The 14051-nt window shown below is 34.0% G+C and overlaps 1 long non-coding RNA gene across 2 annotated transcripts; it reads left to right on the top strand.

Annotated features, from left to right (window-relative positions):
- Window positions 1-4188: 4188 nt before the first annotated feature.
- LOC149650577 (uncharacterized) lies at window positions 4189-7156 on the top strand. 2 transcript variants are annotated; one of them, XR_016371554.1, is made up of 3 exons: window positions 4189-4454; window positions 4539-4991; window positions 5278-7156. It is a non-coding gene; the product is annotated as an uncharacterized LOC149650577 (long non-coding RNA). The 2 variants fall into 2 exon arrangements; XR_016371553.1 differs by lacking the exon at window positions 5278-7156 and adding an exon at window positions 5071-5226.
- Window positions 7157-14051: the final 6895 nt, after the last annotated feature.

The raw sequence follows: 14051 nt of genomic DNA, 5'->3' as shown, positions 1-14051 counted from the left end.
ATATCTACAGCCATTTGATTTATTATTTTATTATTGATTATTATTGATTATTATTTAATTATCGTACGCTCTTACACAACAAAATTGGCGGGAAATTTAAATATAACCACGATGCTTTCTTGAAATTTCGTCGCGATGCAATTTTCCCTGGAAGAATTTAATGAATAATCCAATATAAAATAAATTATTAAAACACTTGAATAATAATACTTAAATGTTTTTTATTTTTACTGAAATGTTTTTACCTCTCCGAGTGACGTATGTCACGGAGAGGTTCTAATTTCGACGTGTGTGTCTGTGTGTCTGTCTGTTGTTAAACCCACGTGACCGCGTTCGCAGTTTCCAAATCGGAGCAACGTGTTCGCCATTTCCGAACTGCCTTCACAGTCACGGAAATGGCTCCTCTACTTGAGTTCTCACACCACCATCTTCTGGTCTTTGTCCATCCCACACGGACACCAATCTGTACTTACTGGCTTCTAATCACCACCATCTTTTGGCCCTGGTCCATCCCACATGGACACCAGTCTGTATTCATTGGCTTCTAACACCCCCATCTTCTGGTCTTTGTCCATCCCACACGGACACCAATCTGTACTTACTGGCTTCTAACACCACCATCTTCTGGTCATTGTCCATCCCACATGGACACCAGTATGTACACCTGGCTTCTACACCACCATCTTCTGGTCTTTATTTTTGTCCATCCCACATGGACACCAGTCTGTACACCTGGCTTCTACACCACCATCTGCTGGTCTTTGTTTTTGTCCATCCCACATGGACACCAGTCTGTACACCTGGCTTCTACACCACCATCTTCCGGTCTTTGTTTTTGTCCATCCCACATGAATACCAGTCTGTACACCTGGCTTCTACACCACCATCTTCTGGTCTTTGTTTTTGTCCATCCCACATGGACACCAGTCTGCACACCTGGCTTCTACTCCATCGTCATCGTTGGATTTAAGACATTCGCGGCGATCAGCTAGGGTTACGAGAAACGTCTAGCCTCCCTAGGGTGGGTTGTCCACGATAGGTTTTCGCAATTGCGGTTGTTCTTACTTTTAGCTGTAGTTCGACACCCTTATATACTACCTATTTGAGTAAGGCGAAGCAACCGGCGTATGCTTCATTTCAAACGCCAATATTAATCAAGTCTCTCAAGAATGTTTAATTGTTCTTTATCAACGCGATGTAACGCTCAATAAGGCGAACAACTAACGAAGAAAATATTTAATATTAATTATATTTATTTTAATATTTAAGATAATCTTGTTTCTCAACTCAAAATTAAAACAGAAAGAGTTAAAAAGCAGTCTTATGTTTTAGTCTGTGTGTGTCCGTCCGTTAGTGCACCGCGTTAGCAGTTCGCTTTGTTTTGTGGAAAGAAATCCTACAAAACCTTAATATTTGGTTTTCTCATAATTTATAATTAATATATGGAAATATATTTCGTAATTTCGATGCCTTTAGTGGTTTTGTAGCTATAAAGCTCTGTTTCATTTTGATATCCCAAGAATATTTTTTATTTTATTATTTGAAATCGATGTTTATATATTACTTAAGCTATACTACATCTGTTTATAGCATAATCCTTTCTAAAGTGATTTCAAAAAGAATGCAACTAAATTGTCAAATGAACTTTTATTTGTCAATAGGCCTAGTGAACCAAAAAGTAAACGCTTGGGTTTGGTTTTCGTTTCTGTAATGCAGAGGCATTAACGGTTCAGAGTGAGCCGAAAGTTAAATACACTTTTAAATAATTAGGCTTAGATTTAATAATCATGGTGGAAATCTGGGCCGCGTTCAGAAGAGCTCTGCGCTGTTAGCAGTGTCCTACAGAAAGGGATTTTGTTGTTGAATTTTAACGTCACGGTGCTCAGCGCTGAGCCAGCGTGGTCTTCAAAGAAAATAGTCGGATTTTTGGATAACGTGACGTAAACCGCGTAGTTCTCAGCTTGGCGAAAAAAACATGGAGGAATTAATACAAATAGCTCTTGCTGATTCTGATGGGACTAAAGCTATTTAATTGGCGTGAAACCAGTTGATCACACGAGAATTTTAAGAGACATGTTAGTCTTTCTAATTTTAATTATAAAACTTGTTGTTATCTATCTCTTCAAATATGTTATCATACAATTTTTGTTAAACCTTGGTACTTTGCACGCTTTATTGCGCTAGCGTCATTTTTAAAACACCGATGACCGGAGAAAAGCTATGACGGCAGATCTCACCGGTAAACGTTTTCCAAAATGCGCTGTCATTTTGGGGAGCCCTGCTGGACGCAGCCCAGACCAGTGAAAGGTCTGATCGTAATCGGATTATAGCTTCGTGTTTTCAAAGAGAATATAAGGGAGGAGTGGAAGCTCTCCCGCTCCACAAGCGTAAATAGTTATGTCTCGCCTAAATTATACTAGCGGTACGAGGGAGTTTCCGGCTCAGTCGCGCCACCTACGATACCGTTTAATGTCTCAAACGGAAATGCCTCGGTACTGCGCATTGAAGATGCGCGGTAGAAAAGCGTGACAAGATTTTCCCCTCTTTCCACTCCTCCCCTATACTCTCTTTGGTGTTTTCATGCTTTTTATGGTGCGCATTTACCTTCAGTGTGTGTAGCCACAAATTAGCTTTGGTGTTATGTAACGTTAACAGTCATGTTGACAAACTAAGAAAATCGTTGAGGTGAAACGAGAGGATAGTGTTTACATGGTAACCCTGTTGTGAATATGGCTTTGAACATAGAGGGTATACAGTTGAGGAGTAGAAAATTGGGCCTTTACAAACACGTAAATGTAATATCCCTCCAAAGTTTTATCTCTTCATTTCCCGTTTTCCCCCCATCGGATGATTTTAATGTGTACAAGTATATCCTTATTGGATTTACAGTATATTTGCTATGCTTTGTATACTGCTTTAATATTTCATAAATCAGTATTTGTTCATAAAAAAAAGAAACATTTCCATATCTGGGTAAATAAGTTTGTAAATAGTCCTCTTGACTCGGAGAGGTAATATTTTGGTTTTCCCAACTTGTTTATTTTTAAGAACAACTTAGTAATTTTTTGAGCTTAAGCGTTCCTATAATAGGAACAATAATACCAGATCACTTCTTGGAAAAAATTTTCCATAAAAAAAATAAAATTTTGTTATACCTAAATTACAGGGTTGGCCAAATTACTAGAACCTTAAATTACAAATTACTAATTACAATTACAAATTCTGAATCATTCAATTACAAATTACTAATTACAATTACAAATTCTGAATCATTCAATTACAAATTATAAATTACAATTACATATTTGTGATAAACTCAATTACAAATTATAAATTACAATTACATATTTGTGATAAACTCAATTACAAATTATAAATTACAATTACATATTTGTGATAAACTCAATTACAAATTATAAATTACAATTACATATTTGTGATAAACTCAATTACAAATTATAAATTACAATTACATATTTGTGATAAACTCAATTACAAATTATAAATTACAATTACATATTTGTGATAAACTCAATTACAAATTAAATTATTAATTGAATTTACAAATTAATAAGTTGCATTTAATTTGTGAGTTAACTCGCGAATTATCAAAAAAAAACTAATTCTAGGAGAGCGGTCGCTCTCTTAGATAAGACTTGATACTGCCTCTAATGCTTAAGGAGGGTTTTTTTATTGGCCGTAACATTTTTCGTATTGTGTTTGCTGCTTTGAAATTTTGCAAGTGAACTAAAATTTGGGCCCTAATTTTGTGGTTAAAATTTCAAAGAGATCCATGTAATAGTTAATTCTATAAAGAATGAAGTTGCTAAGGGTGGTTTTAGAATCCATAAAATTAATCCGACATTTGGCGAAAGATACTATATTTTTCCATAGACATAACATGGGAATTTTATTAAAAAGAACATTCACTCGTTACGTTTGGGAACCATCTAAAATGAAAGATAACACTTCAATGTACCTACTTTTCAAGTTTCATAAACATCAATTAAGTTTAAGTATTGGTTTTAATCATTTTTAACACATACTTTGACTTACGTTGTTTTGGGTATTGGAATTACGGCGTTTTATCACTGATAGAGACACGCAATTTACTCGTAATTTTTTGTGTAGGACTTACCAGGACTTACGGCGTTTTTGTCGTGATTCACACCGTTAGGGGGACTTAAGCAAGAAAAACATGGCGTTAGATCACCCGCGCCTTTAAGCGCTTAAAACCAAAGTTTTTTTAATTGGAATTAAAATGGAGGCTAATTAGGTCTGATTTTTATTGTTTTCGTAACAAAAACATCATTGGAATTTACTATAATTATTTTTAAACTTTAAAATCACCAGAGTATTTTTATTATTAAGCAATTTCGCTAAGCCTCGGTCAAAATAGCGTTATGATTAGGCAATAATGTATAGGCATTGGGATTTTGGCAACATCAACTTTGGTAATTTCAAAAACCAGACATTACGATTACTGTCCGTAGGTTCAAATAAATTATAAACAAATTAATTATTTATCTTACTCGTAGATCAATCAATTACTACAGTGTTATTTGTGACAGCTGGGACACATTGTAGAGGTAAATTTTACACCTTAATGTTTAAACCTCCAGCTTCGCTCCGCTGACTAAACGTTGGACATAACTTTTCAATGGAAATTATGACAAACCGAACTGTACAAATTCTTTCATTTAATAACATTTAACATTCGCCTTATTTAAATTCAAATTCTACATTAAAGGTAAAGCCATTGCTGTTCATTCAATCTCTAACATGTTTTCGTAGTTTTGACATACCAACGTAGCTCCCGCAATTTTGAGGCCGAGTTCTTTAAAGTCGATTATAACACGATGTTTAATTACATGATATTATGTTAAATATGTAAAATACTGTTCAGTGGTTTTGCAAGTAAGCCTTCTCAAAGAAGTCAAAGTTTCTGAAATGTTTATGAATTCTACCTAAAGTTACTGAAATTAGCGGAGGTAAATATGAAAGCGGATTTTAGAGTTTCAAATTCAATAAAATTCAAGTAATGTTTTCTAATTACTTTTATTTTTAAAGATGTTTTAAAAACGAAAAAAAAAACAAATTAAAAAAAAATTAGTGGTTTTGCAAGTAAGCCTTCTCAAAGAAGTCAAAGTTTCTGAAATGTTTATGAATTCTACCTAAAGTCTCTGAAATTAGCGGAGGTAAATATGAAAGCGGATTTTAGAGTTTCAAATTCAATAAAATTCAAGTAATGTTTTCTAATTTCTTTTATTTTTAAAGATGTTTAAAAAACGGAAAAAAAACAAATTAAAAAAAACATGAAAAAAAAGAATTAAAAAAAACAAAACAGGAAACCAGTTTATTTTTGAACCTACGAAAAACATAATCTCAACATCATTTTTCTTGAAATAAAACTGAAATTGTATTCAAGTTAATAAATTTAACTTGACTTACATTAAAATATTTTTTATTATTTTACGCTCTCCTAGACGGAGTGTTCTTCCTCGGTGGAGGGTTGCTCCTGGACGGAGGTTTCGTCCATTTTTTCCTCCATTTTTCCCTCAATTTTTTTCCGTCGCCCTCAGGCTTTTTTTCGTCTACTTTTTAAAAAAATATAACTTAATTAACATGACCCTAGATTACTTTCCTAAACCCCAGTATATAACATTGCTGAAAACTACACTAAAATGGCGAAAAACTGGGGGAAATATAATGATTTAAACTAAGTCAGGAAATTTTAAGAATTAAACAAAGTCTTAGCAAAGTCAGTAAATCTTAAGCATTAAAATTAAGTCTGGTAAAAGTCAGAGATCACCGAAATCACACAGGTCTAAAAAGTTTACCATGGATAAAGAATGCCAGCGGAGAAATTTCTCTGCGCTAGGTCTCTATGTAATCAAGCTATGACAAGAGATATAGAAAAGGATTTTCATGATTTTAAATATCCGCGAGTTTTATTTGCTCGAGTGCACGGACATCTAGGCCTTAGTTTTAAATACGTGTTATACAGGCTGTATTTGAAACTAAGGCCTAGAGGTCCGTGCACTGGGCTAAAAAACTCGCGGATATTTCAAATCCTGAAGATCCTGAAGTTTTTGGTCTCTTGACAGCACGTACAAAGCTAGGTTGCATAGACATCTAGGTTTGCGCGTGCTGACAACCGATGTTGTAACAGAGTATATACAGAATAAGCTGTCGTTCGAGATAGGGAGTTGCCTATCCTATAGCGTGAAAACAGATTTCCTCACGCGCATTCTTTATCCTTGCTTAAAGTGTTAGTGCCATGTTTTTTGAAAAGTGGCTAATTTTCGTTTTAAAACATAAATTGGGTTATAATAACAGTAAAAAGTCTTATAGAAATTTATTCATTTTGTAATACGAAAAAGAATATTGATATTACACATACTTCATTAAGCCGGAATAAATTATAAATATACCCCTGGTGACGTCATAAGAGGTTGACCAGCGCGAGACAGATTTCATTACGAGAGCTAAGCCTAATTTTTAAACATCGCGCGCGCGTCAAATTCTGGATATAACCCCGCCTCGCGGAGTCGTGGTTCACGCGCGCTTGAATCGTGACGTCACCAGGGGTATATGGAGTACCGCGAAATTTAACTGTCAAAATAGTTTGAAAAAATTCTGCGAATAGGTTCCGAAAGCCGGGGTTTTAATAATATTTGAAAAATTATAATGCATTATATAAATAGATATTCTGAATCAGAAAGATTTGATCTTTCAGATGGGAATAAAACCTTTTAGTTTTAAAAATAGCGATTTTTGGTGACTCTAACACTTTAAACCAATAAAAATAGCAATTGTAATTGTAGGGAAAGACGCGAAATAGTAAAAGATAAGTTCAGTGCCTAGAAACGCAAGGAAATAATACACCAAAATGTCGAAAAATAGTAAAATACATTCAGGCAGTTTGAATTTGAAAATTTATGGCAACGTTTTCTATAAATAGTTTTAAATTATAACTTATAAGGATGTTTTTGTTCATTAAAAGACCCAGGTAAAGTTATAAAATTATTCTCTTGTCCTACATTCCTTATTTCGGCAATTTTTGGCAATATGCCCCGGTTTTCTGCAGATATAGTATGTTCTTTTTCCGTTTTTTCCACCAGTACTTCCGCCTCTACGCCCACCTCCTCCCCTTCCTCCACGTCCTCCTCCACCACCCCGTTCTCCTCCACGTCCCCCTCTTTCTCCACGTCCTCCACCATAAAAACTAACAAGGCATCCCTTGTTAAAATGGTTAACAACGTTTTCCATTTTTCTAAGCCTAAATCAATAAACGATAAATTATTTTTTTTAAACAACTTAAAAATATCATTATTTTCCATATATTTTTAAACTTGGCAACAAAATTAAGTGTTGCAAATTCCAATTTTACGCCAAAGCTTAAAAAAAATAGCAAATTATGACATATTTAATTATTATATTTAAGAACTTACTTTCAGTTGAACAGTTGAAGAGACTTCAAGTTTGAAAATTAGACTTAAAATGACCTTTAGCTATTGGCTATCGCCAATGAGATCCTATTGGCTATCGCGAAAAAGTGACGCGCCACTTAGTGGTAATTTTGGTAACTGTTCTAACGGAGTAAGTTTTCCTCAGGCTCCTGGGCGAGTGGCGAGGCTTAAGTTATCATAGGAGGAGGATCATAACATGGCGCCTAGGAAAAAGTATTGTTGTGTCCCACAACGTAATTCTAGGTTAAAACTATAATCCCAGGGTTAAGTATGGGCTAATTTTGCCTAAGTATGCATAATTTCCCAAAAGAAATCAAGTGGCGTAAAGAATGGCAACGCGTCCTAAAAATTGGAAAAGATATTTCAAATCACATGGTTGTATGCAGTTTTCATTTCAAGAAGACTGATTACTTTTTTCCAGGTAATTTGGTTTTTTAAGTAATAAGAATTTAAGACCAGGATTTAATGTACTTGTTACTTGCGATTTGCCAACAGGGAAAAGGAAACTAAAGCTTGGAACTTACCCTTCACAATGTTTGCCTATTTTGACCGATGACGAAATTATTTCCGAAGATACCAGAAAGAAAGTTAATGGAAGAAAGATAAGGGCTGATAATCGACAAATACAATTTAAAAATGATGCAGAACCTTCAACTTATAGGGAGTCGAGTTCAGAAAGAGAACTAGAAGGTGCCCCAGAATCCACTGTCAAACATGCAAATATTGAATTTGGTTTGAATGCTCCCGAAACTGAGGTCTGTGAGCCCTTACATCAAGAAAGAAGAGATGTTTCAGTTCAAGGAAACATCTACTTTTATGAATCCTTTAGTATTATGAATTCAGTTAAAACTGAGAAGGATTTAAGCCGTATGACTGGTATCTCCACTTTCAAATTATTTTACCCCGTTGTGGAATCTATGACAATGTTAATAAATTTCAAAGCTCAAATCCCAATGGACAGACTTTCTCTTCTAGTTTTAATGAAAATTAAACTGAACTTGACGTTTCGCGCTAAGAGAGAGAAATTAAATAATCGCCCACTACCACGTTAATATGACGTTAAGTCGGCCTCAAAGTCACGTCTGAAGCTTAGATTTCTTTTCCTGAAACCTTATCAGTCTTGAATGTAGAGAGAAACGAATTAGCAGGCAAAGTTCACCATGAGTTAACCAATGATATCGTCTCTTGAAAACTCGTCTGCTACTCTACTTAGTTAAGCGAGCAGTCCACGTTTACAAGTGAGATTAATGATAACTTTATAAATAATGATGTAGTTTAATTAAGTTTAAAATTAACCGATTGAGGAAGTTACAATAGTTCAATATATATTATTCTGTAATTTAATTAAGATTAAAATAAATATATATTCACGAGTGAGATTAATGATAATTATAGATAATGATGTTTCAAGTAAGTTAATTGAGGAATTCACTGTAGATTAATTAATATTATACTTTAATTTAATTAATATTATACTTTAATTTAATTAAAATTGAGGAAGTTACAATAGTTCAATATATATTATTCTGTAATTTAATTAAGATTAAAATAAATATAAATTCACGAGTGAGATTAATGATAATTATAAATAATGATGTTTCAAGTAAGTTAATTGAGGAATTTACTTTAATTTAATTAATATTATACTTTAATTTAATTAATGTTATACTTTAATTTAATTAATATTATACTTTAATTTAATTAATATTATACTTTAATTTAATTAATATTATACTTTAATTTAATTAATATTATACTTTAATTAATATTATACTTTAATTTAATTAATATTATACTTTAATTTAATTAATATTATACTTTAATTAATATTATACTTTAATTTAATTAATATTATACTTTAATTAATATTATACTTTAATTAATATTATACTTTAATTTAATTAATATTATCATGATACTATAGTTTATGATAACTTTACAAATAATGATGTAGTTTAGTTAAGTTTAAAACTAACCGATTGAGGAAGTTACTATAGGGTTGGTACTGGTAATTATGGACACTTTTTGCAAATATTTGAATAACTTCCGTGGAGCTAACGTTAGACACCAGAAACTTTCAGGATATGAAATATGATTCTTTATACACAATTCGCTATGTTTTCAGCTTTTTAACTCTCTTAAATTTTGCACAATATCCTATTTCCCAATCCCCTCGGAGGACCCCAATTGTGAACAATCACTGGTAAATGTAAACACCCTGACCCTAAATACTGAAGGAGGTAGTGACTGAACACTGGACCCAAATGTGAACAACAATGATAATCAAATGGGAGGAATAAAAAAGGCCCTAGGAAAGGACAGGGTTGCCACAGTACCTGGAAATCCTGGAAAATCTGGAAAAGTCAGGGAATTTAAAAATGGGCCGAAAAGGTCAGGGAATTTGATTTAGTGGGTAAAACTTCTGGGAATAAGTCTTTATTGAAAGAGTAATGAAAGTTTCTCCTCATCCTCTCTCAACACAGAAAACTCTAGATTAATCCTTAAAAATGTCTAGAATTGTTTTTGTAAAGTAAATGCTCTTTTAGACTGTTATTTATAGTTAAAATGTTTCTTATTTGTATTGGTGCAACAAATACATGGGAAAATTTAATGTTGAGAGTTTATTTAATTATAACCACTTAAAACGTGCAGTAAACATTCACTTTTTCGGCCTAAAAGGTCAGGGAAAATCTGAGAAAAAGGTCAGGGAAAACCTGGAAAAGTCAGGGAATTTGGTTCTGAAAATTCCGTGGCAACCGTGAAGGAGCTACCATTACGTAGGGCCTAAATCCATGCACCTAGATTAAAGTTTACGCAGATGTGATAAGTGATAATAGGATAATATAGTTAAATCAATACCCGAGTCAAAATGTTCAATAATTTGTTGAGAAGTCCTATTTATTTCGATACCTCGCATAACAGCTGTCTCGTTTTCTCGCTTTCCCGCCCAATAAGTAGTCGTAGCTACCGCCCTCTTACCGCTAAATTGATAAACTTACTAATGGCGCGAGATTTGAGTCTTTTTTGGGTCAATGATGTATTTTAAAGTTAATATTATAACTTCTACTTTTATTTTTTAGTAAAATAGCTTAAAAGGATTCTAATTAACCTTGAAACAATTGAATTTTTACCTGGTTTTTTCCAACTCTAAAATCGAATTCCGAATCGAAACCACAGATATTAATATCAATTTTATAGTGAAAAACGTGATCTATCTAATGATTAAAGGTTTGTTATCGTGGGATTATTTTAACTCTTCCTAGAGCTTATTCCCCGATGGTATTGTATTAAGCAACACCTAAAATTGGCATCAACTTAAGTTGATTAGTCCGAGTTGGTGTGTATATAGGTTCGTATCTTTCATCCACGTATTCCTACAATGTTCATACCATTTTTATCGTAATCCTCAATATTCAATCTACAAATAGAGCCCTTTTAAAAGGAATTTAAGCCGCCCAAAAATTAGCTACAAAATGTTAAAGAAAAAATAGAATCGTTCACATTTACCAGTACCGACCCTAGTTTAAAAAATATTATTCTGTAATTTAATTAAGATAAAGTTCTGTAGGTTAAGTTTAAAATGAACCTAATAAGTAAGTTACTGTAGTTTATTACTAGACTGATTTTATTTATAATAGGAATGCTATTTTACAAACAATGAAAAAAAAACCCGAAATGCTAAATTAGCTGGGGTCATCTTATAATGCATATAGTAATACTAATTCTTGTCACTAGAAGGCGGTAAAAACTATATGACTGGGTCATCTTGTACTTATAGTAGAACATACATTTTTAAAATTACGCGAAATAGTTGCTATACTTTTGAAATACTGGTGTTTGGCTTCAAACCTCATACACCATAGTCGGATAAGAGGTCCAGAATTTTCAATTAACCTTGGGTAGTGTATTAGGTAATGTAATTTTGGAATGAAGTGGGAATTTGGCGTTTCTTTAAATAGGTGCATGAACTCACAGATTAATTCGTATAAAGAAGCCAGCCACCTGCGATCTATTATTGGTGCTGTAATAAATTCCCCAATAGAAATTAAGAGAAGTAACAACTTCCAAACTTTATCATTCTGAGGGACTATGGAACCAAAAATTAAAGGGAATAGGTATAGCAAGGTTTTTTTTTGAGCAGCTGTTCCTGTCAAAGTACCTGAACCTGACAACTTTTCTCGGGTTATAGGTACACTCTTGTTTTTTATGTGCAGTTCACCTTAAGGAAACTGGTCAATCTTTTCATTAATTTCATTCAGAGTAATAAAATTAGAGTTAATTAAATGATTCATTACTAATTTGAGAATTAGTGGGACCACACCTTCATAAAAGTCATGCATAATATCAGGGGGCAGGCTCTGGGTGACTTCGAAGTGCTCAATTATTGAAAACGGCGATGGACATTTAACTCCATATATTTGTGAATTATCTGGATTTTGCAAAACCGCTTCTAAATGATATTTATGTATTTCTTCAGTTCTAATTATCATATTAGCTTCGTCAAACACGGATGAAATATTTTCTTTTTTAATTATGCATTGACGGCAAATTCTACCATAAGAAAAAGATTGAGAAAACCCCCCAATACTGTGACTAGAAAGATTATCAGCTGATATTGTTGACATTGCTCCTTTAACGTTTCGATTTCTAATATTAAAACCATTTTTTTGAAAACTTTCAAGGTCATTCAAAAGTGGTTTTAATACTTTAGAATATCCATACTTCTTCAAAATTCGATACTTCACTGCTAATGCTAGTTTTATGCTGCTTATAGCCCAGGACTTTTAGGGTTTGACCTAGAACATTTGAACATAAAGATGAAAATTGGTACATGTGTTATTTTTGACCCAGCAAAAAATATACTATAAGTCCCCTGCTGTAGAGCGCGAGCTTTCGCCGCCATCTTGGAAAATGGCCGCCGGGAATGCCAGCTACAATGTACTCTACGTTCTTCTTCAAAAATTATGAAAATTGGTACACATAATGATTGGAACCACAGGAACATCGTGGCAAAATTTTACAGCTTTGTGTTTAATAGTTTGGTCGCTATATTGGAAAATGGCCGCCGTTATTGCTAGGCACAGTATATTTCACCATGTTGTTGGAAAATTATGTAAATTAATAGATATTATAATCAGCGCTGTGTGAACCTCAGTGTAAAATATTGAAGCCATAAATCAGAAAGTTTGGCCGCCATGTTGGAAAATGGCCGCCATCAATGTCATTAAGATACAGTATATGGTTCAAAAATTTTGAAAATTGGTAATAATTATGTTGAAGACCGTCTAAACATTATACTTGAATATTGAAGACGTGCTACTGATAGTTTGGGCGCCATCTTCGAAAATGACTGCTGGAAATGCCAAATATATTTCAAATATATAAATCTTTTTGAAATTCATATTTTGAATAGATGATTTTCATTAACGTAATAAACAACAAAAAATGGATATCTCGAAGTTGAAATTATCGACGCTATCTTTAAAAATGGCCACGCGAAAATCATTGCCCCAAATTCTGAACGGAAGAAAAGTTATTCAAAGGTGTAAGTCTCTACATGTTGATTAGAGAATATGATTTAATATGGGGTTTATACATTCTAGTGTCGTTTAAGATTAGATTTTAGACAAATCTCTAACATTTCATTCATATTCATCGTCATCCTGAAGATTTTTCATAATAATTGCTTGCCATAACCCTTGATTAGGCGCTACACCTAGCTGGGGGCCTTGTCAGCGCCCCTTCCCATCATATTCCAAATTGAGCCTGCGGAACCGCCGTCATGGCACACGGGATCGGCCAGCGGGCCCAACAAACGCCACTTGAGCAGGTGACAGAAGCTGGACACCGTCAGCGGCGAGCCCAGTCAGGAGGTGGTCGGTGACAGTGAAGGATTAAGGCAGCAGAAGACTCGAGGGGACGGGGAAGTTCTCTCCAAGCACAAAAGTGCCATACGGCCCAAACAAATAGTGTATCCGCGACCCCTAGAGGGTTGCTAATAGCGGGGGTGAGCCAAGGCAACACCTGGGTGGGATGTTCATGTGGTTCCAATCATTACGTGTACCAATTTTCATAATTTTTGAAGAAGAACGTGGAATACATTGTAGCTGGCATTCCCGGCGGCCATTTTCCAAGATGGCTGCGAAAGCTCGCGCTCTACAGCAGGGGACTTTTAGTATATTTTTTGTTGGGTCAAAAACAACACATGTACCAATTTTCATCTTTATGTTCAAATGTTCTAGGTCAAGCCCTTTTTTGGCCTATCTGTCCTGGCCTATTAGCTTACTGCGAAGGGAAGGATCAAAATTTCCAACCTGATAATATACTAACATAACTTTATGTTTGCCCCTTTTGGCTCCTAGAGGGCTGTTAAATTCTACTTCATCCAAGTAGAATGGGAGTCTAACAAAATAAGGATCGTTAGAAAAGAGAGGATGTTGTTTACATATTTCACCATCATCATAATCAATTAATAAATATGGCCCGCAATCGTTCTTTACCCTTAAATATTCCTCCCACACATCGTCATGAGAAAAAAGTTTTTCCAGTACAGAAATTATTGGCACGTAGGTAACTGTA

The sequence above is a fragment of the Phalangium opilio genome, unplaced genomic scaffold, assembly GCF_054372755.1.
Source record: "Phalangium opilio isolate 3A_F unplaced genomic scaffold, DU_Popi_V2 ptg000086l_1, whole genome shotgun sequence".
Taxonomy (NCBI): Eukaryota; Metazoa; Arthropoda; class Arachnida; order Opiliones; family Phalangiidae; genus Phalangium; species Phalangium opilio.
The sequence above is the reverse complement of the archived record's forward strand: the minus strand, read 5'-3'. Positions and strand labels throughout refer to the sequence as shown.